This window comes from Tiliqua scincoides, chromosome 10 (genome assembly GCF_035046505.1).
Source record: "Tiliqua scincoides isolate rTilSci1 chromosome 10, rTilSci1.hap2, whole genome shotgun sequence".
Taxonomy (NCBI): domain Eukaryota; kingdom Metazoa; phylum Chordata; class Lepidosauria; order Squamata; family Scincidae; genus Tiliqua; species Tiliqua scincoides.
Genome location: NC_089830.1, coordinates 16,967,273 through 16,992,935, shown reverse-complemented (window position 1 = coordinate 16,992,935; position 25,663 = coordinate 16,967,273). Strand labels below are relative to the sequence as shown.

The window sequence follows — 25,663 nt, the reverse complement described above, 5'->3', positions numbered from 1 at the left end:
CAGGCATATATGTCTTGGTCTGTGTACACAAGTGAGAATCATGCAAGAGCCCTTCTGGCTAAGGGAGACGCACAGTGGCATAGCTAGGGGGGGTGCAAAGCACTAAGTTTTGCATGCGCCTGAATGCACCATGCAAGCAGAGTCCCCCCCCACCCCTTTGGAGCCATTCCTGGCAGTGGGGGCAAAACGGAGGTTTTCAGCAGCTGCAAAACTTAGTGCTTTGCACCCCCCTCTAGCTACGCCACTGGAGATGCGCATGCATTTTGCATTCCAAAAAGTCAAAGAAGAATAAAGCAAAACGTAAGGCCAGTTTTGTCTTGGTTCTCTTATACCCATAAAGGAGGCTTAGCTGGGCCTTTTATCCTCTGGTGAGATGCCCACATACCCACCCCCACCCCCCAAGAGAACAGGGAAGTTATGGAAGAAGCAGCTCACCTAAGCAGATACCGCTGTCTCTGTGGATTCTGGAGAAGTCGCAGTAGAGACTTTTATGGTGATCGCAAGGCTTTTGGAGGGAGCACAGCTCGCCCAGTTGCCTGGCGCACACCTTGCAGCACCCGCAGCCATCCAGCAAAAGGCTGGTGCCAGCTGGGCACTGGAGTGGCTGTGAGGGGCAGCGACAAGGGTATGAGCATGCCTGCGATGCCACCTGGAGGACAAACAAACACATTGCAAGAAGAAGGTTCTCAGTTCTGGTCAGCAGCACCAGTGAGGGTGGAAAACCATACGGGGCTGAATGAAGACTGACATAACATAGCCTGAGCCTAGAGGCATCACTAGGGCTTGCATTCACCCAGTGCGAGAGCTCATGGCGTCACTGCCCATGATGGATCCTCCCGTACCAGACTATACGGAATAAATTACAACATCATATGCACAGCCCAAAGGATCTCCTCTATGGAGAACTCGTGCAAGGAAAGCGCCCTAAGGTAGACCGCAGCTGCGATACAAGGACATCTGCAAGAGGGATCTGAAGGCCTTAGGAGTGGACCTCAACAGGTGGGAAACCCTGGCCTCTGAGCGGCCCGCTTGGAGGCAGGCTGTGCAGCATGGCCTTTCCCAGTTTGAAGAGACACTTGGCCAACAGGCTGAGGCAAAGAGGCAAAGAAGGAAGGCCCCTAGCCAGGGAGACAGACCAGGGACAGACTGCACTTGCTCCCGGTGTGGAAGGGATTGTCACTCCCGAATCGGCCTTTTCAGCCACACTAGACGCTGTTCCAGAACCACCTTTCAGAGCGCGATACCATAGCCTTTCGAGACTGAAGGTTGCCAACCTATGCACAGCCAAAAATGCAGTGTCATTACTAGGATTGCTGTAACCCCATTAATTTCATTTAGTAATTTATTTTAATATGAAATAGTCCAGGTCACCCAAGAAATCATTAACCAGCAAAAAACCAGTGTCCAACTTGATGACACACCACTGAATAAGAGTTCTAGTGTTAACTCTGATACATGGAAATGAGAGCTGACTCCTACTCACATCTTATTGGCTCCCTGTCATGACATAATAACTCCTCATTGGTTCTTGGAACAATCAGTCTCATTGGTTAGTTTTGAGTTAAGAAGATCCACTTTTTGTTACAAAAGGCAGTTGTGTTTTCTTTTTCTGGTTAATTGGCCATAATGTTTGATAAAATACAGATAATTTCAATGCAGTTTGTTTCATTGCATTCTGCATTAAATTACACATCGAATGAAATATGACATGATGGTATTATTTGTAAATACCAAGATTTTCACAATTTTGCCCACTTGTGGGCAAAACCACCCACCCCCCACCCCCAAAGATGTCATCTGGTGCTGCACATCCTAGTGATGCCACTGCTTGAGCCATGAGCTCAGCTGGACGGACATACATTGCACACCGAATTGTAGTCAGCAGCAGCTGTGTTTTCTGTTTCCATGAGAAGTTGGATGTGTGGAAAGCCAACTGGCCATCATGAAACCACCTCCTTCCCACTTCCACACATGACTGTGCAAAGTGTGGAGCAGTTGGCCTTTTGGGCAGTCACCAAACCACACCCTCTCGCACAGAGCAATGTTTCGAGTTTAACGAAAAAACACAGACAGATTGACTTCAAAGAAAAGGTCCTGAATAAATGTTTAAATAGATAAACATTTGATGTGAACTGCTTTATAGGCTGATAGTGGGGAAATGGTTGGAACATTTTAAAAAAAGAAAAACAAAAGTGGCACCTGGAAACAAGAGACTTTTGGAAAGTCAAAAGCACGGGGGGAGGAGCAAAAAGAGCATAGATCGGAATAAGCCGCTGTGGAAACCCCCACTCTAATAGATTGATTATGATTCCTTTAAAAAGTGATGAATTAGAAATAAGTGAAGTGAAAAATAAGTGTCCATCTTCCCTGATGAGAACAGAACCTCAATTTTGACAACCAGCCCTGCTTTTGGATACAGAGCCTTCTTGTATAAGAGAAACAATCACACTCAATTTATTTGCAGGCCAACAGGTATGCCCAAACAATTCTGAACAGCAACATAAAGGAACTAGAAAGGAAGCTCTAAGGGTGGAATCTTGCTCCAGCCCCAGAGATAATTAGATCTAAATACATAAGATCTAAATTACCGCAATAAATCTAAATTTCAATCCAGAATGGTCAGATCCATGCTACACTGATGTGCTGGATCCCTCCCTTCATGTTTCTATCAGTTTTTACAAGGATCACATAAGAACATAAGAACAGCCCCACTGGCTCAGGCCATAGGCCCATCTAGTCCAGCTTCCTGTATCTCACAGCAGCCCACCAAATGCCCCAGGGAGCACACCAGATAACAAGAGACCTGCAAGGCCTCCTGGGAATTGTAGTTAAGAACATAAGAACAGCCCCACTGGCTCAGGCCATAGGCCCATCTAGTCCAGCTTCCTGTATCAAACAGCTGTCCACCAAATGCCCCAGGGAGCACACCAGATAACAAGAGACCTGCAAGGCCTCCTGGGAATTGTAGTTAAGAACATAAGAACAGCCCCACTGGATCAGGCCATAGGCCCATCTAGTCCAGCTTCCTGTATCTCACAGCGGCCCACCAAATGCCCCAGGGAGCACACCAGATAACAAGAGACCTGCAAGGCCTCCTGGGAATTGTAGTTAAGAACATAAGAACAGCCCCACTGGCTCAGGCCATAGGCCCATCTAGTCCAGCTTCCTGTATCAAACAGCTGTCCACCAAATGCCCCAGGGAGCACACCAGATAACAAGAGACCTGCAAGGCCTCCTGGGAATTGTAGTTAAGAACATAAGAACAGCCCCACTGGCTCAGGCCATAGGCCCATCTAGTCCAGCTTCCTGTATCTCACAGTGGCCCACCACTTTGCAAATCACCATATTTGCAAAGCTGCCCCTCCCAGTACCTTGAGCTGTAGGTGTATCCCAAAAGAACTCCCATCCTGGGCTCTTGTGTGTTTACGCAATGATGGCCTGGTCCCATCTGCTCAAGCCTGCAAGTCAAAACAGGATTTGATCTCATTTGACTTGTACCTGCCAACACTGCAGGCTGAACCTGGGTACCGGGGAAATGGAATGAGTAATATTCTTTCTGCTTCAGATAACTTTCCCTACCACCAAGGCCTTCTCGAGGAGAAGCTGGTGCTCTTCTCTGCAGCTGTTCTGGCTATAAAGAGAGCCTTGAATCGGATCAGTGAACCACACCAATCTCACCTGGGGAAAAAGTGTTAATTCAGGCAGCCTCAAATTCATCGGGTTGCTTTCTGATTCATTACATGCAAGGGGATTAGCATGTATATTAGCACATATAATTATTAGCGTATTCTGTTATTTTTAGTCATTTGTTCTTGCTGTTGTTTTAGATCAGGGGTGCCCAAACCCTGGCCCTGGGGCCACTCGTGACCCTCGAGGCTTCTCAATGCAGCCCTCAGGGAGCCCCCAGTCTCCAATGAGCCTCTGGCCCTCCAGAAATTTGTTGGAGCCCACATTGGCCCGACACAACTGCTCTCAGTGTGAGGGCGACTGTTTGACCTCTCACGTGAGCTGTGGGATGGCGGCTCCCTCCACTGCTTGTTGTTTCCTGTCTGTGGTGCAGTAGCAGCAGCAAAGGAAAGGCCAGCCTTGCTTTGTGCAAGGCCTTTTATAGGCCTTGAGCTATTGCAAGACCATTCATTCATAAGTTCATCTTTAATATATTCATTTATGTAAATTTGTTCAAATTTTAAATGTAAATTAATTCTTTCCCCCCCCAGCCCCCGAAACAGTGTCAGAGAGATGATGTGGCCCTCCTGCCAAATACTTTGGACATCCCTGTTTTAGATCAATAAATTATTTTTGAAATTTCAGGGCAGAGGTAAAAATGACCCAACTATTTGTTGTGGGTTTAATTTCCACACACTGCTAGATGTCAGTTCCAGGACTGCTGTCACACCGTGGGGTGTTACAAAAATGTGAAAGATACATGAACAGGAAGTCTTGATCCAAAGGCACCCTTTTGCACAAAGGAAAGTGTCTTGTGTACACGGAAGGGCTGCTAGACACATCGTGCTGGACAGTGTTTCTCAACCAGTGGTACTCTTACCACTGATGGTACTTGAGCTGGTGTCTGGTGGTCCTCATGGAACCCCCACACATCTGCCATCTAGTAGTGAGACCAGCAACGCAACATGGCAAGCTGCGGTAGGAAGCTCAGCCCGACGGGCAGAGTTCCAGCATGTGCTTTTCATACCCTTGAAAAAGCCCTCCCATCCTCTTACCAGTGTTTGTTGCATTGCGTCTGGTTTCCCAATCTGAAAGTAACTGATGATCGTCACCAGTTACTTCCAGTGGTATTTCCAATAGGTGGACCATGCAAAATGATATGGTGGGGGACAAACATTGAGAAACACTGGATGCCTTGGAATTGTGAAACTTCACTAGGAAATGCTCGCCTTCTTCTTGCGCAACCTTATGCACAAGGTTGGTTGGCAACCTTCAGTCTCGAAAGACTATGGTATAAGCCTACAGCACCTGGTATTCCCAGGCGGTCTCCCATCCAAGTACTAACCAGGCCTGACCCTGCTTAGCTTCCGAGATCATGGTATAAGCCTACAGCACCTGGTATTCCCAGGCGGTCTCCCATCCAAGTACTAACCAGGCCTGACCCTGCTTAGCTTCCGAGATCATGGTATAAGCCTACAGCACCTGGTATTCCCAGGCGGTCTCCCATCCAAGTACTAACCAGGCCTGACCCTGCTTAGCTTCCGAGATCAGACAAGATCACAAAAAACTGCTGTTGAATCCGCCTCTTGGAGGTCCTCTTGCCCACACTGCCACACAAGCAGAACATTTTGCAGAAGCACTTGCAGTTTTATTTTCATCCTGCTCTTGATTCTTTGGAACCCGCTCATTCCATTTAAAAGGGCATCGGAAGGGACGGGGAAGAGTCATGTTGCTCAGTGCGTGAGATATCACAGAGACTCTTCATCAAGCATTGCCCTAGGGGGGGTTGGGATCTCTTTTGCCACACTCACATCTAAAACCAATGAGCTACGTGAATTGTCAGCTCATGCTTTTTGCAAAAGTTGTGCCACTGGTTGGCTAAAATAAACTTTCCAATAGAACTGGAAGTCGTCGTCCCCCCAACATCACCTGCTAAGTCCCATCCCAGAGTTTCAAGTTTCCATTCTCGTTTGCCCAAAAGAGCTTCTCCTCTCCCTTATGGGGGATACCTGTTCCACTCCATTGTCTGCAAGGACCCATTAAAGGACTCGCTGCATCCCATCAGTCAGCCTATTGCCACTTTGTGCCATCTCAAGCAGCCCCACCTGTCACCTCCTCATCCCCAGCTGGTTTCCCTCACTTGCCCACTTCCAGAAATCCTGAGCTGAACAGAACACAAGTACCTAAGGGGAAGTGTAGAATGCTGCCAGACTGAGTCTGACTATTGATCCTTTCAGCTTACTGTTGTTAACACCGGCTAGCAGCAGCTCCCCAGGTTGCAGACAGGAATCTTTCCCCCTTTGTCCTACCTGGAGATGCCAGGGATTGAAAGTGGGACCTTCTGAATGCAAAGTAACTACTCTTCTGCTGAGCAATGGCCCTTCCCCAAGGTGCAACAGCCCTGCCCCACAGCTGTAGCAATCTACCTGGCTTGTTCATTCTCACTGGCCCAGAGCCACCTTGCTTCCTTTGGCAGCAATTTTCCTTGGAACGGGAGGTTTGACATCGGGCCAGTCTCCAGCACTTGCTGCAACAACCCCTGCTATATATACCCAAAAGAGGGCATCGCCACTGGATCTTCACACTGGCAAAGAGCCACCTGCACCTTGATGCCGAGGCACCCAGCCTGGCACAGTGATCCGCGGCACATGCACGAATCAACACGGCCTCCACCTCCAGCCTTCAGAGTCCAGCCAGTCATGCTGCTGTGCTCAACAGCGGCTCACCCTGCATGCATTCAAAGCAGGTACAAAGTCCATTCATACAGTTCACACCGCCAGTTCGCACAGGACGGTCCATACGTACCCGGCCAGGCCCAAAGACAAAAAGGAAGAGGGTGGAGGTGATGATTGCCCCACAGATCTCATACATCCTGAGCCTGTGGCTCTGTGCATCCCTCCTCTGCCTTGTGGAGACGGCTGCCGTCAAGCCCATGTGTAAATAGCCTCCTCAGAAGGGGTGTGGCTGGTCATGAGTGACAACCTGGAAAGCAGCCGAAAGTGGGTGCAACAGAAAATGACTGAATTCCAGAGAATTCTTCTTTTTCTCCCCCCCCCCTTGCAGAATTCCTGTGGGCCTGGTGGTGCAATCTGGGATACAGACATAACATTCCACGCTGGGGGGGGGGGAGAATCAACAGCTCTGGCCAAGGCCTTTTAAATGGATTTCTTTCCATTTTTAATCCCCCAAGCATGCCGGCTGGAATGACTTCGCAGGCTCCATTCCGCCTCCTCTTTCTCCAGTAAGTCTCGACTGGCCATGAAAGCTCAACTTGTAAAATAAACTCAAGGTATGCTGGGCTAACGTCTTCCCCCCTGCTTTTCGAAAGAGGAGGAGGATGGAATGTTTGGCTGTCTTGAAAGCAATTAGGTACTGCTGGGGAATCTACATCAACACACTCCAGGGATGCAAGCTCTACGAAACATGCCAGGATTTCTGCAGGGTCCAACCACCTGTTCTGAGCCATCCAACTGAGGTCTCTTCCTAAGAAATCTGCCCATTGACTCCAGCAAAGGAGCTGTCCCAGTGGCTCTTTGCTGGTGCCTCTTCTGTGTCTGTTTGAGACGGGGAGGCTTTTTTTCCATCATGGAACCCTCTTGTCACCTCTTTTGCTCTGTTAACAGGGTTGTGAACTTTAACTGAAACATGACATATAAATTCTATCATTCATATTAGTTGTTAGATTACTGTAAATATATGTATAATATATACATATGTCTAAAGTGGGGCCTTGGTATCTGTGGGGGACCCATTCCCGAACCCTCCACGATTACAAAATTCTGCAGATAATGGAATTCATGGGGGGGGGGGCAGACAAAAAAACTGGAAGTGCCTTTCAGAAGTCTCCCAGACTAGAAGGTACTTCCAGTTGCATCGAGAAGGTCTCTAAGGCCCTCCGCCTGCTGGCCAGTGCCTGTGTAGGATCAAATGCATGGATGCTGAGCTCACAGATAAGGAGCACCTACTGTATATTTAAATGTATATTTATAGTAATAAATAATATTACTATTAATACAAACACAATAATTTTTGTAACATAACATAAGAACATAAGAACAGCCCCACTGGATCAGGCCATAGGCCCATCTAGTCCAGCTTCCTGTATCTCACAGCGGCCCACCAAATGCCCCAGGGTGCACACCAGACAACAAGAAGACCTCATCATGTTGCCCTCCCTTGCATCTGGCGTTCTGACATAACCCATTTCTAAAATCAGGAGGTTGTGCATAGACATCATGGCTTGTACCCCGTAATGGATTTTTCCTCCAGAAACTTGTCCAATCCCCATTTAAAGGCATCCAGGCCTAGAAGGGGAAATAAGACAATGACAGCTCAGGAGATTTCAATTTCTTAGTTATAAGCCAGTGTCTCTCAAACCTTTCGGTCCATGATCCTAAATACAGTTTTAGGTCTGCATTCCCCCACAATGCACTGGCCCTCCAGGCAAGGTCAACCTGGGACCTCTTGGTGTAGTGGTTCCCAAACCGTGTGCCGTGGCACTTGATGGCACTGTGGTGAACTTACAGGAGCACAGCAGGATAGCCCTGGGGGCCTCTCCTTCCTGGCTCTCCTGTGCCCCAGCATCTTGCAATTCAAGACGGCAGATGCCCACCTTCCTGGCTCTCCCTGGTGCTGCCATCTTGGATTGCGCAAGACCTTATGAGAATTGCATGAAATCTCACCTGATCCAAGGCCAGGGAGAGCTGGGAGGAAGAGGCCACCATGAAAGAAGTGGACCATGACCATGGTAAGTTTGGGAGCTGCTGTCCTGCAATGAACGTTTGTCTCCCCTACTGCATCTCTCACTCTCTGGGTATGAAAAAGAAAAGAGGAATGGAAGAGGAAGTGTGGAGGAAAGAAGAGTGGTGGGTTAGAACACTGGAGGTACTGTACTCTAGCCCACTACTCTTCTCCTCCACACTTCCTCTGTGCTTCCCTCCTCCTTTTCAAATCTGGCAAGGGGAGAAGGAGCAGGAGTATTGGAGATAGGTAGATGGAAGCAGCCACCCCTCCCACCAGTCCATCACCTGAAGCATCCTCTTGGTTTCATAGGTATGTCAGCCCTGATTTTTTTTGGGGGGGGTGTGTTTGAAGAAGCCTAGGATATAGTTTAATTGTCTTCACCTAGCTATCCAATGCCTGGATATGCTACGGCATTTGGGGATCTTCAGTCTAGAAAAGACTGAGGGGGACCTGATTGAGACATACAAAATTATGCAGGGGATGAACTGAGTGGATAAAGGAATGTTCTTTTCCCAACACCAGAATCAGGGGACATCCACTAAAATTGAACGTTGGGAGAGTTAGCACAGACAAAAGAAAAGATTTCTTTAGCCAGAGTGTAATTAGTCTGTGGAACTCCTTGCACAGGATGTGGTGATGGCATCTGGCCTGGATGTCTCTAAAAGGGAATTGTACAAATTTCTGGAAGAAAAGTCCATTGCAGGTTGCAAACCAAGATGGGCATGTGCACCCTCCTAGTTTTAGAAGTGGGCGACCTCAGAATGCCATGTGCAAGGGAGGCAACGGGATGCAGGTCTCTTGATGCTTTGTGCGCTCCCTAAGGCATCTGGAGGGCCACTGTGAGATACAGGAAGCTGGACTAGACGGTCTTTGGCCTGATTCAGTGGGGCTCTTCTTATGCTCTTATGATAGGAGACCAGCTGGAATAACCATGGACACCCACTCACTAACCCCTCTCCCTTCCCTGTTGGGAGCCAAGAGATGCAGAAATAAAGGCTGAATGACTCAGGATGATCAAAGAGAGCCAACACCCAAGTTTGGGGCTATTTGAGTCTCTGCGCTTCTTTTTTGCCTGAGCTGCTTTTGAAGGAGAAGCGATAAAGACGTCAAACTTGCTTACAGTCTCCCTGGAGCAAGGAATACCCCGTGTTCAATTCACCGGTTTAATGCTCTTCTGAACTGAACCTCTTGCCAGCTGTTTCTCCTGCATTATTATTATTATTATTATGGATACTTCATCACAGTCTCGGCGAGTAGGCTGGACTGTTTATATTCTGCAATTCAGGATCTAGGCAAGATCCTAGGAACCACATAGATCGCAGTAGGATTCTTGCTGTTCCAAGAAATGTTGTTTTGTGGAGCTGAGCTGATATCATCATCATCATCAACAACAACAACAACAATTTGGGCAATTAGTTAAATACAATGCAATGCTGCTGCAGGGGGGAGGGAGGACATAAAAAAAGCCAAAATGCACTAGAAGAGCAAACTTATTTGATTTTACCAGGGAGTCCAACTGTTACCCTGCACATGCCTGATCTCATCTGATCTGGGAAGCTAAGCAGGGTCAGGCCTGGTTAGTACTTGGATGGGAGACCGCCTGGGAATACCTGGTGCTGTAGGCTTATACCATAGTCTTTCCAGACTGAAGGTTGCCAACCATTTTTTTTACCAGGGAGTCCCAAGACAGGGTCCTTAGCTCTGGCAGCAGGAGAGGAGTGGTCTCACTCTAAGGGCACAATCTTATCCAAATTTACAGTGGCATGCAGCTTCATGGCATGCAGCTTCAGTGCAGCAATACAGTCACAGAGGCCTCCATGACTGCCCGCCACCGCAGAATGCAGCACACGCCCCATTGGCACAGCTGCATCAGCACTTGAAAGTCAGATAGGATTGGGTCCTAAGACTGGACCCTAAAACACACAACAGGGAACAGAGGAATCAAAGTATTCAGAAGAACAGTGGCCAAGAATGAGCAAGGCAAGGACGCGGCAGCCAGGGTACACATAACCAGCATAAAAGGCCAATGCCCTTTCAGAATAGAGACCAAAAAAGGAAGCTGACTTGTATTGATAATAATAATAATAGTAATAATAATAATAATAATAATAATAATAATAATAATAATAATAATAATAATAACTTTATTTTTACCCCGCCTTTCTCCCCGAAGGGACTCAAGGCAGCTTACAACATATTAAAAACATAATTTAAAAACAAATAAAAACATATTAACACATCATAAAAAACAGCAGTCAGAGTAAAAATAGGTAAAAAGAGCATAGAGCAGCAGCAAGTCATAAAAGAATCAGGCCTGTAAAAAATATTAAAAGATGTTAAAAAGATGTTAAAAGGCCAAGAACTCAGAAGGCTTGTTTAAACAGAAGGGTCTTCAGGCCTCGCCGAAAGGTCTCAAGAGAGGGAGCCATTCTTAAGTCAAGGGAAAGGGAGTTCCATAGCGTTGGTGCCACTACTGAGAAGGCCCTATTTCTTGCAGCTGCCCCACGTACCTCCCTAGGCAGCGGCACTTGTAAAAAGGCCTTCTCTGATGACCTAAGAGGACGAGCCGGATTGTACGGGAGTAGGTGATCTCTAAGATACCCTGGTCCAGAGCAGTGTAGGGCTTTAAAGGTCAATACCAGCACCTTGAATTGGGCCCGGAAACGAATGGGCAGCCAATGCAGCCGCTGGAGAAGCGGACTGACAGAGTCAAACCGCCTACCTCCAGTAACCACACGGGCCGCCGCATTCTGCACTAGTTGCAGTTTCCGAACCGTCAGACCGTTCATCCCATTTACTTCAGTAATGTCCACACTGATTGGCAGACAATCTCCAGGGATTCAGATGGGCACTTCCTAGCCTTCCCTGAAGATCATACAACACTTATGATTTGGAAGGCTCTTTGGCCCTGCTCAGCATAGGTGACAGATACTAAATGTGAAACCCTCTGTGTGCAAAGCAATTGCCCTCCCTCTGAACCCAGAATTGACCCAAGATCCTATCAAACAGTCCTACGGCTGGTGGGGACTCACATGTCTGGAGCTTTCTGGTTGAACTGCACACCCAGGGCAGAGAGAAGAGTGAAAGTGGAAGCACATTATAATACTAGCAGCACTCAAGCCTGTAGACAGAAGCATTTTGAGCATGAGGAGAACCAATGAACCAATTTTTGGTTGTAAAAAAAATGCCTAGACTTTTTTTTCTTAACCCCAAATGCTGCTTTTCCCCCCAGTAAGAAACAATTCTTCATGCCTCGGATTGCTAAACACGAAGCTACCCAGCTAGGTAATGGGGGCCTCATGATGGTAGAACTCACAATTGTAGGAATCACTGTAGCATTGTGCAGGAGTCATTGTAGCACAACCAGAGCAAAAATACAGGTAGCACTGCCTATTTAATAGTTATTCAGTTCTACAATGTTTCGTAACCAATTGGGTAGAATCTGGTATGCACACTTTTCCATATCTTTCCAGAAATGAAAGGGCTACTTATGGTTTGTTTTTCCAAAGAAACAAAAGACTTTTATAAGGGCCTGGAATATTGTTGGGGGGCAGGACTCCAAAAGTTCCCTTGGAGCTGTGGCTGTAGGGACAGCCTGCCCATGAGGCCCACTGAGGCAGTTGCATCAGGTAGCAGATAGGTAGGGTAACCACATCCATCCACTCACTCCATTTCCTCAGGCCACAGCCCTAGATATACAAGAGGACTGAGCAAATGGCAAATGAAAGTGGACCTGCCCTGTGACAAAGCATGGCTTGCTGGGGTGTTTGGAAGCTCTGATCATTGGCTCTCATTATATGTCCCTGAACAGCTTCTATATCTGTTGGAATTGGCTCCGATCCCAAGACATGTCAGCAAGAGAAGGAACCCTGCCTTCAAAAACCTTGGTTCCTTTCACAGGTCTGCAGCTGTGAAAGAAAAGAAAAAAAGCAACACCAGTATCCAGGGAACAGAAGGAAGAGCAGTGGAGGCAGGTACCCTTCACCAAACTCTTGCCTGAGGCAACAGCCTCAACTGGCCTCATGGATGATCCGGCCCTGGTGGGAAGGGAGGTAGAAAACGGAGCTGGGACAAAAACAGAGCTATGGATGCTGTATATGCCTTCTCTTGCACTGCCATGGATCTGTCAAAGAAACCAATCTGATCTCCAGTGTGTCATATATGGCCACTCTTTTTACAAGCTACGGAAGCCTCAAAATCTTATGCAATCTTTAACCGTCCTTCTCAGCTGCAGTCTTCGGTTCCATAATCACCCTTTTTAAATTTATTGACATGTTAATAAATGTTGATTCTGCCCCAGCTGTACTCCCACTCCATCCAGTGCAACACAAGACCATCTGGGACAAAGGGCTGCCTCGTGAATTGCAAGACCAATATGGAGGAGGAAAAAAAGTTACAGGGAGGCCTTGAGTCAGTGCAGAGTAACGGTTAGAGAACTGGTCTATCATCAGGGAGTCTGGGGTTCAAATCCTCACTTGGCTGGAAGTTTGGGCCAGTTGCTACCCTTTAGCCCAGAGATGTCAAACTCATTTCATACAGAAGGCCAAAATGAGCATTCAAAATTAGCAGAAAGTGACATCCTGAAACTGATGATGGCCAGAAATAAGCACTTGGTTGTCACATAGTAACGCATTCGCTTCAAATGGCAGAAGAGAAAATATGCAAATCTTGGTTCATACTTTCAAGATATGACAGCGCCCCGTTATCAAGCTGGGAGAGCCCAATTATAATGGGGGCCATATAAATGGTTTCCAGAGGCCACATTCAGCCTGTGGGCCTTATGTTTAACAACCCTGCTTTAGCCTAACCCACCTCACAGGGAAGTTGTGAAGATAAAATGGGGGGGGGGGAGACACAGAACCTTATAGGTTGCCCTGGGTTCTTGAAGAGAGGGTGGGATTGAAATGTAAAAAGTTATTCCTTATACCCCCCCGCCACCCCCATGCAAAGCTTCTGTGTCTTTAACATCTGAAAGAGGCAGAAACACAATAGGTAAAAACTTTCCTAACTGTGTCTCTAGGTTGAGCAAAACTCTACCTGTTGCATTTCTGCCTCATGCAGCTGTAATAAGCACAGATGCTCTTTTGAGAAGAGGGTGGTAACTTAGCCGCACCTAAATGTTTGAAATAACTGAGAGCCATTACCTGAACAGAATGTTCCTTGAAAGTGTGGATTTTTTTTGCTGTATGCATCTATTCTGCTTCTGGCTGTTTGATCCTCACTCTCCTTTTTCAATTCTTTGTCTAAACTTGAAAAATGTAAATTCATGAACCAATTTTGGTTGTAAAAAAAAAATGTCTAGACCTTTTTTTTTCTCATCCCCAAATGCTGCTTTCCCCCCAGTAAGAAACAATTCTTCATGCCTGGGATTGTTAAACACGAAGTTACCCAGCTACGTTATGTGGGCCTCATGATGGCAGAACTCGTAATTCACCACTGTAAAGCCTTGGATGCTGGTGCAAAAGCTGTGTCACCGTCATGCACTTCAGGGCTGCTGGTGCAAACTGCCATAAACCCTGCATGCACAACAGCAGCTCTCAGACTCCCTGAGAGTAGGTAGGTTGGCGGAGGGAGTGGCTCAGAGGCCATTTGGGACTGAGAGCCAGCCAGTAAGGGGATGTTTGGGAGGATCTTGGTGGCAGCCATGCACATTGAGATCCTCTCCCCCTTTTCCTCCCCTTTTCCTGCCCCCCTTTTCCTGCCCTCTCCCTGAATCTTCTTGGAATTATGTGGGCAAAAATAGCTGGCATTGGTCCAAGGGGATCCAGAGGTTTTACTTACCTCTCCAGGCCTGGTCGCCCCCCTCCCCCAGCATGCTGCATACAGGGTTTGACAGTGGGGCTGTGTGCTATGGGCTGGTAGAAGGATCGGGCTGTTCATCTTACATCTGTATCATTCAATGGATTTGAGTGGAGAGGTTCTTGGTCAGGAGCCAGCAACCTTTTGGGGCAAAGGAGCTGGGTGTTCGGCAATGACATCATCACACAATCACCAAACATCTAGGTTGCCAAACCCTCAGAAGTGACTGCACACAGCTTGGCTTGGGAGGTCTTTGCCTCCTGCCCAATTTGCTGCACACCAGAGAGAGCATGGTAGAGCTGCTTGCTCGGTGATGGTGACGCAGGAACACTGAGAGACTGGGCAAGAGGCTCTGCCCTGTTTGGCAGGTGCAAATTGGGCGGGAGGCAAAGCCAAGCTCTGCATAGGCTGGATGGCTTCAGGTGCTGAGCAGGATCCAGCCCATAGCCATAGATTGCCAACTCCTGCTCTTGGCTACTGGAAGAGCTACTGAGATCAGAATCCAGTTAGTGCAGTACTGCAATTAGTGCAGAATGCGGCAGCCCGTGTGGTCACTGGAGCTAGGCGGTTTGACTCTGTCAGTCTGCTTCTCTGGGGGCTACATTGGCTGCCCATTCATTTCCGGGCCCAATTCAAGGTGCTGGTTTGGACCTTTAAAGCCCTACACTGCTCTGGGCCAGGATATCTTAGAGACCGCCTACTCCCGTACAATCCGGCTCGCCCTCTCAGGTCATCAGAGAAGGCCTTTTTACAAGTGCCGCCACCCAAGGAGGTCCGGGGGGGGGGGCGGCTGCAAGAAATAGGGCCTTCTCAGTAGTGGCACCAACATTATGGAACTCCCTTCCCCTTGACTTGAGAATGGCTCCCTCTCTTGAGAGTTTCCGGCGAGGCCTGATGACACTGCTGTTTACACAAGCCTTCTGATTTTTTGGCCTTCTTAACATTTTGTAGTTTTTACAGGCTTGATTCCTCTGTGACTTGCTCTTTTGTGCTCTTTTTATTCTGTCTTTTAATCTGACTACTGTTTTTATGGTCTCTGTTAATGTGTTTTTAATGTTTTTATCTGCTATTTGTCCTAATTTATGTTTTTAAATTTGTTTTTTACGTGTTGTTAGCCGCCCTGGGTCCCTTTAGGGAGAAGGGCGGGATATAAATAAAGTTTATTATTATTATTATTATTATTATTATTATTATTATTATTATTATCATCCAGTTAGAGGCAATGCAAAGAACAGGCAAGGGAATGCATTTCCCTGAGAATGAAATGATTAATGATTGCAACAACAGAGTGATGCAGAAGCCCCTGTACCCCTCTCCATATACACATATCTTCAGCACACATTTCACTAGAACACAACAATTGAATGGTACAGCAATTTGAATCCTGTACAAGGAAAACAAGTTCCTTGTACAGCTCATTGAGCTGTCCAGCCTCTCTGGAACATGTTGGAACAGGTCCTGTTTATCACTGTGCCTTGGTCTAAATGGTCACTTGGGATCAGACGCCACGTCTCAAGCAGAAGAAAACTGAAAGGAGCCCTTTGCTGCCCCATTCTGCTCAGGGCTGGCCCCAGACCTCCGGTGCCTCAGGTGGCTTGCCAAACCTCATCTCCCCAGTGACCAGCCATTGTTGGTGTTTCTTCTTCTCCTCCCGCTCCTTGGATCTGAAAAGAAAGAGGGGAATGGAGCAGGAGAGGAAGCGCAGAGGAGGAATGGGCTAGAGCAGTGGTTCCCAAACTGTGGTTCGGGACCCACTTGTGGGTAGTGATCTGATTTTTGGTGGGTCGCCAAAGGGCGATGGAAAGATAAGATAACTAATTGCCTCAAGGCTTGAGGTTATTCAGAAATCATATACTGTAGCTGCTAATTACCCTGCAAAGAGTTCAGCTCCTGCAGTTTGCAAGCATGTGTAAATAGGGAGATAAGGGTCTGTTATTATTATAAATACATGAAATATTCCTTTCTAGATCTCCTTTTTTAAAAGTCTGGTAAAGCTAGGTGGGTCCCGACAGAGTGTCATTTTAAAAAGTGGGTCCCAGTGCCTAAACGTTTGGGAACCACTGGGCTGGAGTGCTGTTTGGTCTTGGGGACACTCTAGCCCACCACAGATCTAGGAAACAGAAGGAGGGGGAACAGTGATGAGTGAGCAGTTGCAGACATCCTCAAAGATCTGATTCCTAAGGCAATTGCCTCAGTCAGCCTCACAGACAGGCTGGTCCTAGATTGCCTGTGTTCCCACCCATAGCCTCCATGGTGACAGAACATCCTCCTGGTCAATAGAGCTGTCTTCACTTCTTCCCTCCCATCCTATGCACAATCAGAGCTATCCCCAGGAGGTCCTTGTGACAGCACAGGAGCCTTGGGGGTACAGGGGGAGGAGAAAGTTCCCCTTTATGGAGGGAAAGAAGTTGCAGTGAAGTCATTCTCTCCCCAAGGCCCATCCAGCCCATCCAAGAAGTCAGCTGAGGCAGTTCACCTCAGGCAGTGGAGTGCTCACCTCCATTTGTCCACTCACCTCCACTGCTGCTGTTCTGGATTGGAAAAGAGAGTGGGCGATAGTGGAAGTGTGCGTGAGGGTGATGGTCTAAAGCACCTCCACATTGTAGCCTGTCACTCCCCTCTCCTCTTTCTCTCTATCCTTCTATTCCAATCCAGGGAACTGGAGGAGCAAAAGTTCTGGTCAGACCTCGGGCAGGAGGTCTGGTCTAGAGGGTTGAGCCTCCATTTGCCTGAAGATAACATCCGAAGGTCGCCAGTTCGAGGCCACCAGCACCGTGCGACCTTGAAGCAACTGACAAGCTGCAGCCGAGCGATTCCATCTGCTCTGAGCGTGGGAGGATGGAGGCCAGAATGTGCGACCAGATCAAGAAAGAAACATCTTGAATGTTGTGGTTTCTTGAAAGATAGAAACCTTCTTTCAAATTGTAAAAATCCCTACGGGGATTTAAATTGCCTGCCTGTCTGTGTAAACCGCCTTGAATAAAGTCTAAGGAGAAATCTGAGGACCAAGAAAGGCAGTATAGAAATACCTGTATTATTATTATTATTATTATTATTATTATTATTATTATTATTATTATTATTATTAAAGTTGAGCACTATACCATAGTCTTTCGAGACTGAAGGTTGCCAACACATATTAAAGTTGGTGCATCACCAGGTTAGGGGGAAAGCATTTGGCATGCTGCCTCAAGCAAAGGAGGTCTTGGGCCAGCACTATCTTGCCATCTCACTAGTCAAGGTCAGACCCACCAGAAACCTTAACAGAAGCCATCAGGGTAGGAGGAGGCCATGGAGAGTGATTTGCTGATGGCCCCTACAACTTGGAGTTAGCCCTGCGCATGTCCCTGGTTAGGGAACAATGCACTGTATTAGTGTCCTTCATCCTGTGGGTTGTGACCCTAATGAGATCATGAAGCCTTCCTTGGGGAAGGAGGGGTCAAGACAACCTTTCACAGCCTATGCAAGAGAGAGGGTTTGGATCCAATCCAATAACGGCACTGCCTTATCAATACTGAGTTCTTGATACAATCCTGCACAGCCTCTGCTCTCTGTCTTGCACCACAGCTCCTAAGATGACCCTGCTCAGGATGCTACGTCACACAGTTCTTGTGAAGACACAGGAGGTGGGGGAAACGGGGCAGGTGGGGCGGGTGGATTGGGTCCTAGGACGGGGGGTGTGGGACCTAGTGTCGTACTTCATTAGTGTATTTATTTTGTTGGGATTGTGGCATGAAAAGGGTTGAAGACCAGTGCATTATTGGTAGTAGCTTCCAAGTTGTACTTATAGTCGTTCAAAAGACTTATATGCTACTTATAGTCCTACTGAGTCCAACAACAACGACAATAATAATACAGTTATTTCTATACTGCCTTTCTTGGTCCTCAGATTTCTCCTTAGACTTTATTCAAGGCAGTTTACATAGGCAGGCAAATTTAAATCCCCGTAGGGATTTTTACAATTTGAAAGAAGGTTTCTATCTTTCAAGAAACCACAACATTCAGATGTTTCTTTCTTGATCTGGTCGCACATTCTGGCCTCCATCCTCCCACGCTCAGAGCAGATGGAATAGCTCGGCTCAGCTTGTCAGCTGCTTCAAGGTCACACGGTGCCTTTGGCCTCGAACCGGCGACCTTGTGGATGTTATCTTCAGGCAAATGGAGGCTCAACCCTCTAGACCAGACCTCCTGCCCAAGCATGCCTTATCCCTCTTCTGACAGCATCTCTGTAAGCCGGTTCATCGAAAGTTCTCCCGGCGCATCGAATGTGGGATGGAAGCTCCCCTCCTCCATGACTTGGCTGTTGTGTCTTTGTGGAGACAGCGGGGATATTTCTGGCAAGCTATAAACCTAATTCAAATAAACAGAGGCTAAGAATAGGCTGCCCACAATCCCAAGAGCACCCTTGAGCCAGATGTTGGCAGCTGCTGGAGGGGCTTGTTGGGAATCCCAGGCAGTCGTGCCAGCATCAGGGAAATGTGGCATCTCCCACGACCGCAAAGGGAGGCGTGTTCAGGAGGGAAACACTCCTGGTGGTCACTGCTTGAACCAGGGAGCCAAGAGAATTGCCTTGCATCATGCTGTATTCTACAGAACCAAAGTTATGTTAAAGTCAGCCACGCTATATGGCTGGCAGGGTTGCCGGCTATGGAGTCAGCCTGTCCTTTTAACAATGCTTTGAATGGCAGCAAATGAGCAGCAGTTCAGCTCCATGCCATGAAAAGCTCCATCTGTTGATTTCTGCCTCTCAAGCCTCTCTTTGAGTCGCAGCAGCAGGCCAAGCCATTATTTTTCTGAGCAGCTGGCAAACCTAATGGCTGACTGCATGTGCCCTCAATTGAACCTCCCCCTATGTCTCTTTGGGTCCCTTAGGGAGAAAGGCAGGGTATAAATGTAGTAAGTAAGTAAGTAAGTAAGTAAGTAAGTAAGTAAGTAAGCAAGCAAGCAAGCAAGCAAGCAAGTAAATAAAATGTCTTGTTTACCTGAATATTTGCATCTGCTGTCATCTTGGGTGGCTGAAGAGTAGGGTGGACAGAGAGACTGGGGAAAGAGAGGAATTAGAGCAGTGTTTCTCAAACTGTGGGTCAGAACCCACTAGGTGGGTCATGAGCCAATTTCAGGTGGGTCCTCATTCATTTAAATATATTAGACTTGATGCTGCTACCATGGTATGCGACTGCATTAGGGGAAATGTTACGGACCTGTACTTTTAACAAACTACTATGTACGTATATTCTTTTAATAGTAAATGGGACTTACTCCTGGGAAAGCACGGGTAGGATTGCAGCCTAGGTTTGTGAAAAATTGTCCTGCTTGATGATGTCACTTCCAGTCATGACATCGCTTTCGGTGGGTCCTGACAGATTCTCATTCTAAAAAGTGGGTGCCGGTGCTAAATGTGTGAGAACCACTGGACTAGAGAGAAAGAATCACGCCTACATCCCTTTCTGCAGCTGCAGATCTGTTAAAGGAGACCGACGTGATCTCCGAGAAGATATTTTCAAGCTCAGCCGTTGTCAGAGTGTGGGAGGAAAGGAATCTGAATGCTCAAGAGCAGACTCTCCAAGCAGATCTGAAAGCAGGAGTCTCCTAAGGAGAGACTGAAAGTGTATGCAAATTTTTTACTCAACATACACAAATACCACAGAAGGTCTTCAGAAGCCTTCCCACCCACCCACAAGGTGGCTGCCAGGTTTTCCACTGTTAAAATGCTCCCTTCTGCCTTATGGGATGCCCCCACAACCCATCCCATATTTAGGTTCTCTCATCCTTACCAATTACGCACACACACAGACAGACACACATATACCACCCTTTCAGAGAATGCTTTGGGGCCAACACAGTTGACGCGACAAGTTAATGATGTCTCAAAGGTCAGCCAAGATGTCCGAAGAAAGGAAATCTGGTCATGGGACCATGGTTGGTCTCCAGGGACAACTGGAGTCCTTCTCCCAGGCCACACGGAGTGGAGAAAACAGCTTTTGGGGCGAATACTCAGGAAAGTACTCCTCACATTTTCCACCGCCTCCCATACACTTTCCATGTACAGCATTACTGTGAGCTGTGCAATGAAGACAGGCCTGTGGAAAACAGAAAATCTCCAGCCTGGCCCCGTTCCTCAGGATGGCAGACATAAGACGGTGGGTGTTTCAAATGCACAAAGAGGCAGGGATTGGTTTACTGCAGTGCAAGTTATATTAGGCAGACCACATTTCAGTCCCCTTATGCACTACTGTAAAGTTGGATATCTTGTAGCAGAGATGTGTTCTAGGGTCAGCTGAGATCCTAACTTAGAGCTGGGTTGCCAGCTTCCAATGAAGAGGTCCTATCACCACCTGATGAAGTCATAAAGCAGGTTGGCCTGATTCACAGCCCAGTCCTATCCTTCCCTAGCGCCCAGGGCAACAGCAGTGCCAAAATGGTGGCTGCTGTATCCTATGGGGTCAGGGAAGCAGCACCAGGTCTCCTCACGGTAAGGGAACAAACGTTCCCTCAGAGGCGTCGCTAGAGGGGGGGCTCCTTGCCTCCGTTTCCCCCACCCCCGCCCACATGGCTCCAAAGGGGAGGGGAGGAGCTGGGTGCGGCTAAATGGAGGCGAATGGCTCCCGACGGGAAGGGGAGGAGCCGCTTGCAGGGAGGGTCTCTGCAAAAGTGCAGAGTGCACTGCCCCCCCTCTAGCGACGCCTCTGCATTCCCTTACCCTGTGTAACACCCAGGTGACTCCAATGGGTCTCTTTGGATCTGCGCGCTCTGTTGAGCAGGCACAGAACCAAAGAGACCCATGTTGGCTTTCCTGGCCTGGGAGGGGGTTAGGATACAGTGGCAGAGGCTGCTGCCATCTCTGCCCCCCTCCTGGGCCCACTCCTCCCTTTCCTCCTCCCTCCACCCCCTTCCAGTTTAGTCCCCTTCCTGCCCTCGCCCCACCCCAAAAAGCCCTGGCACTGGCCGCCGGCTGTCCTCACTGCCAGGACCTCTTGGCATTGTCTTCGAGTGCTGTGGCCCAGCACCAGCTGGCACTGGGCCCAGTGCCAGTGGCACATTGTTAGTGATATTTGGCATTGTTAGTGCCTTATGACACTTTTGCGACAGCCCGGGGTCGGTGGTGCCAGCACCGCAGGCCATAGGATTGGGCCTTCTGTAGTCAGTAACTCTCCAGTGGCTTCAGACAGGGATCTTTCCCAGTACCACCTGGAGATGCCAGAATCGGAGCCTGGGAATTTCTACATACAAAGTATGGACTCTACCACTGACAACCCCTCCTCCTGCAATAGAAACCATACAGTGAGGTGGCCTCTGCCACTCTCACCAATTCCTTTCTTAGTCCATCTGCTTACCTTTCTCCCCTGCCTGCTAAAAGTCCTGCTTGTTACAGAAAGAATAGAGGAGGGTAAGTGGACCATGTGAGAGGCACGGACACTGCACAATTGCTCCTATGCAAACATTAAACTTGGTCTTATACTGAGTCAGTCCATTCTTCCAGCTACCCTAAGAGAACCCCAAGAGTGTCTATGTCAGGGGTCGGCAACCCGCAGCTCCGGAGCCGCATGCGGCTCTTTCAGCCGTCTGCTGCGGCTTCAGAGTCTGGGTGAAAGTGCACCTTTTTGATGGACTTCCCCCACAACAAGCAGCCGCCGCGTTCAGTTCCACCTCCCAGTCCGGCACCTGCCTCCCTCCCCTCGAAAGCGCAGTCACTGAACGAAGGTCCCCCCAGCCTCCCGCACCCAGCCCAGCCCAGCACAACCCCCCCATAGGGCTCCTCTTCTCCCCCCACCCCATCCTTTCCCAGGCAGGCTTCCTCCTGCACCAGGCAACTCTGGCTGACAAGTTGACTCTAATGGGACTTATTACTTCTGAGGAGACAGGCACAGGAGTGGCTCTGAGGCTGCAGTCCTTTCCATACTTTCCTGGGAGGAAGCCCCACTGCCTCTAATGGGGCTGACTTCTGAGGAGACAGGCACAGGAGGGGCTCTGAGGCTGCAGTCCTCTCCATACTTTCCTGGGAGGAAGCCCCACTGCCTCTAATGGGGCTGACTTCTGAGGAGACAGGCACAGTAGGGGCTCTAAGGCTGCAGTACTGTCCACACTTTCCTAGGAGGAAGCCCCACTGCCTCTAATGGGACTGACTTCTGAGTAGACAGCCATAGGCTTTGGCTCTGAGGCTGCAGTCCTCTCCACACTTTCCTGGGAGGAAGCCCCATTGACTCTAATGGGACTGACGTCTGAGTAGACAGGCATAGGATTGGGCTCTTAGGCTGCAATCCTAGGCACTTTCCTGGGAGTAAGCTCCATTGACTAGAATGAGACTTACTTCACAGTAGACATATCTAGGATTGGGCTCTTAATCCTGCCAGAGATATATATCTGCACCCGTTTTCACATGGTAAGGGCTTGTGAAAAGGGATTCTACATGTCTACAACGTGCTGTCCAGCCTTGCCAGAGATCCTCCTCATCCTTCCCCTACAAGCATGCCCTCTGCCAGCCAGTATTTGCAGCTCCTCTCCAGCAATGCACAGCAGCTGCTCAGGGCAGCAGACAAGGTAAAAAAAAACTATATATGCAGTGTTATCTTCATTTTAGATGTCAAAAGGGTTTTGTGGCTCCCGAGGTTTTCTTTTCTCTGGAAAACAGGTCCAAATGGCTCTTTGAGTGTTTAAGGTTGCCTACCCCTGGTCAATGTGAACATATAGGAGCTCTCCAAGGTCTCCGACAAAGGTCTTCCCCAGTTCCCCTTACTCTCTCTTCCCCAAGATTTGAAGAGAATGGAGTAGAAGGTGTGTTGAGGAGAGAAGAGCTATGGCCTAGAATGTCTCTAGGCCACCATTCTCCTTTCTTCACTTCCCTCTCCATTCCTGTTGTTCTTTTCAAGTGCAGGGGGGTGAAGCTAGAGCAGAAATGGCAGTGGTGGTGAAGGACGACCACTACGAGGATGAATGGGGGCCTATAAGGGGTGGCATTGGGTAAGCTTTGTTTTGAATCCTTTCTTGCTCTTAATAATAAGCATAATATACAGTTCTGAATGGGGCTGTTGGCCACCAGAGAGAACTGAGCCTCATTTAAGCTGCTGGGATTTACAGTTGGGATCCTGCAGGATCAACAAGCAGGATCGTGTTGTCAATTGCCTCAATGAAAACCTGCACTGAGTGCTTAGAGAAGCAGCCCAGCCAAAGTGCAGTTCCTGATGGTTCACAGGAATTTCCTGTCTTGTCAATGAGCACTTCCTCTGCTCCACGGAGGAATGATGTACAAAGCACAGAACGTTCCACGGTTAGAGGGTAACAGCACCAGCTGGAAAAAACAGAGTCCAGAGTTGTGTTATTACCCCTGACAGACATCTGTCTCAAACTTGAGCTTCTTAGACAGACTGCTGTTAGGTTGGTTTCAGAGTCTTCTGGGCACTGATGGAACCCAAATAGGATGGGCACTAGACTTCCGTAGGCAGCAACATTCACGAGGTCAACAAATTCAGGACTGGAAGTCTTCCCAAGAAGCACACATCCTGTTGGCTCAGTTGTAAGAAAAACATCAGAAGCTCCCAGCTGGATCAGTCTATCAAGCCCAGTGGCATCTGGTCTACAACTGTGGCTAATCAGATGCCTCTGGAAAGTTCCCAAACTGGGAATGAGGGCAGCAGTCCTTCCCTGACACCTGTTGCCTACATCTGATACTTGGAAGTATGCCACTTCGGTATATGGAGCCATAGGACCTAGAGCTGGTGCTCGTGCCCACAGATGGATTTGGCAGGGCTGACTGAGGAAGTACCCTTAGGTAGCGGATTGGCATGGTATCCACTTTGGCCTACCTGCATCCACCACCTCTCCTTCTTCTGCTCCCCGAGTTTGAAAAGGGAGAGGAGAATGGAATGGAAGAGGAAGTGTGGAAGAGAAGAGAGTCATGAGCTAGAGTGGCGTCAGTGGCATAGCTAAGGGGGTACAGGGGGTAGCAGTTGCACCAGGCAACAAGCTTTGGGGGGCAACAAGCTGAGCTTGACACTAGTGGCCAAAATTGTGAAAATCTTGGTATGTACGAATAATACCATCATGTTATACGTATATCATTGGAAAGGTAATTTAAAGCAGAATGCAATGAAACAAACCACATTAGAATATCTCTATTCTATCAAACGTTATGGCCAATTTACCAGAAAATGAAAACACAACGAGGAACAAAAAGTGGATTTCTTTAACTCAAAACTGACCTATAAAACTGATTGTACCGAGAGCCAATGAGATGTTATCATGATACAACATGGAACCAATAAGGTGTGGATATGAGTCAGCTCTCATTTCCATGTATCATAATACAGTTAGTCCTGCTAACTGGTAAGGAGGCACTTTTTTAAGTGGTGCTCCTCTTATATTTGCAGGGAGAGAATAACCGTCCCTCTTCACCCCAGCACAGTATCTCTAACCAATAAGGGGCACGCTATTTATTTATTTATTTATTTATTTACTTACTTACTTACTTACTTACTTACTTAATTAAATTTGATCTTGTTGTGGGGGGGTTACAAAATCTTCTTTGATCCCAGGTATCTGATAGATGCCTTAGCTTTGCCACGGCTGGGGGGAGGTAGCAGATCAAGTGGGTGGTGAACTGCTGGGGGAGGAGGCAGGTTTCCCCCTAATTAGCACTTTTTAAAAAGAACATAAGAACAGCCCCACTGGATCAGGCCATAGGCCAATTAAGTCCAGCTTCCTGTATCTCACAGCGGCCCACCAAATGCCCCAAGGAGCACACCAGATAACAAGAGACCTGCATCCTGGTGCCCTCCCTTGCATCTGGCATTCTGACATAACCCATTTCTAAAATCAGGAGGTTGCACACATACATCATGGCTTGTAACCCGTAACGGATTTTTCCTCCAGAAACTTGTCCAATCCCCTTTTAAAGGCATCCAGGCCAGATGCCATCACCACATTCTGTGGCAAAGAGTTCCACAGATCAACCACACACTGAGTAAAGAAATATTTTCTTTTGTCTGTTCTAACTCTCCCAACACTCAATTTTAGTGGATGTCCCCTGGTTCTGGTGTTATGTGAGAGTGTAAAGAGCATCTCTCTATCCACTCTGTCCATCCCCTGCATAATTTTGTATGTCTCAATCATATCCCCCCTCAGGCGTCTCTTTTCTAGGCTGAAGAGGCCCAAACGCTGTAGCCTTTCCTCATAAGGAAGGTGCCCCAGCCCCGTAATCATCTTAGTCGCTCTCTTTTGCACCTTTTCCATTTCCACTATGTCTTTTTTGAGATGCGGTGACCAGAACTGGACACAATACTCCAGGTGTGGCCTTGCCAGCGATTTGTACAGCGGCATTATAATATTAGCTGTTTTGTTCTCAGTACCTTTTCTAATGATCCCAAGCGTAGAATTGGCCTTCTTCACTGCCGCCGCACATTGGGTCGACACTTTCATCGACCTGTCCACCACCACCCCAAGATCTCTCTCCTGATCTGTC

The 25,663-nt window shown here is 48.0% G+C and overlaps 1 pseudogene; it reads left to right on the top strand.

The window, feature by feature from the left end:
- The first annotated feature begins 9,920 nt into the window (after nt 1-9,920).
- LOC136662046 (5S ribosomal RNA) lies at nt 9,921-10,034 on the top strand (annotated as a pseudogene).
- The last annotated feature ends 15,629 nt before the right edge of the window (nt 10,035-25,663 follow it).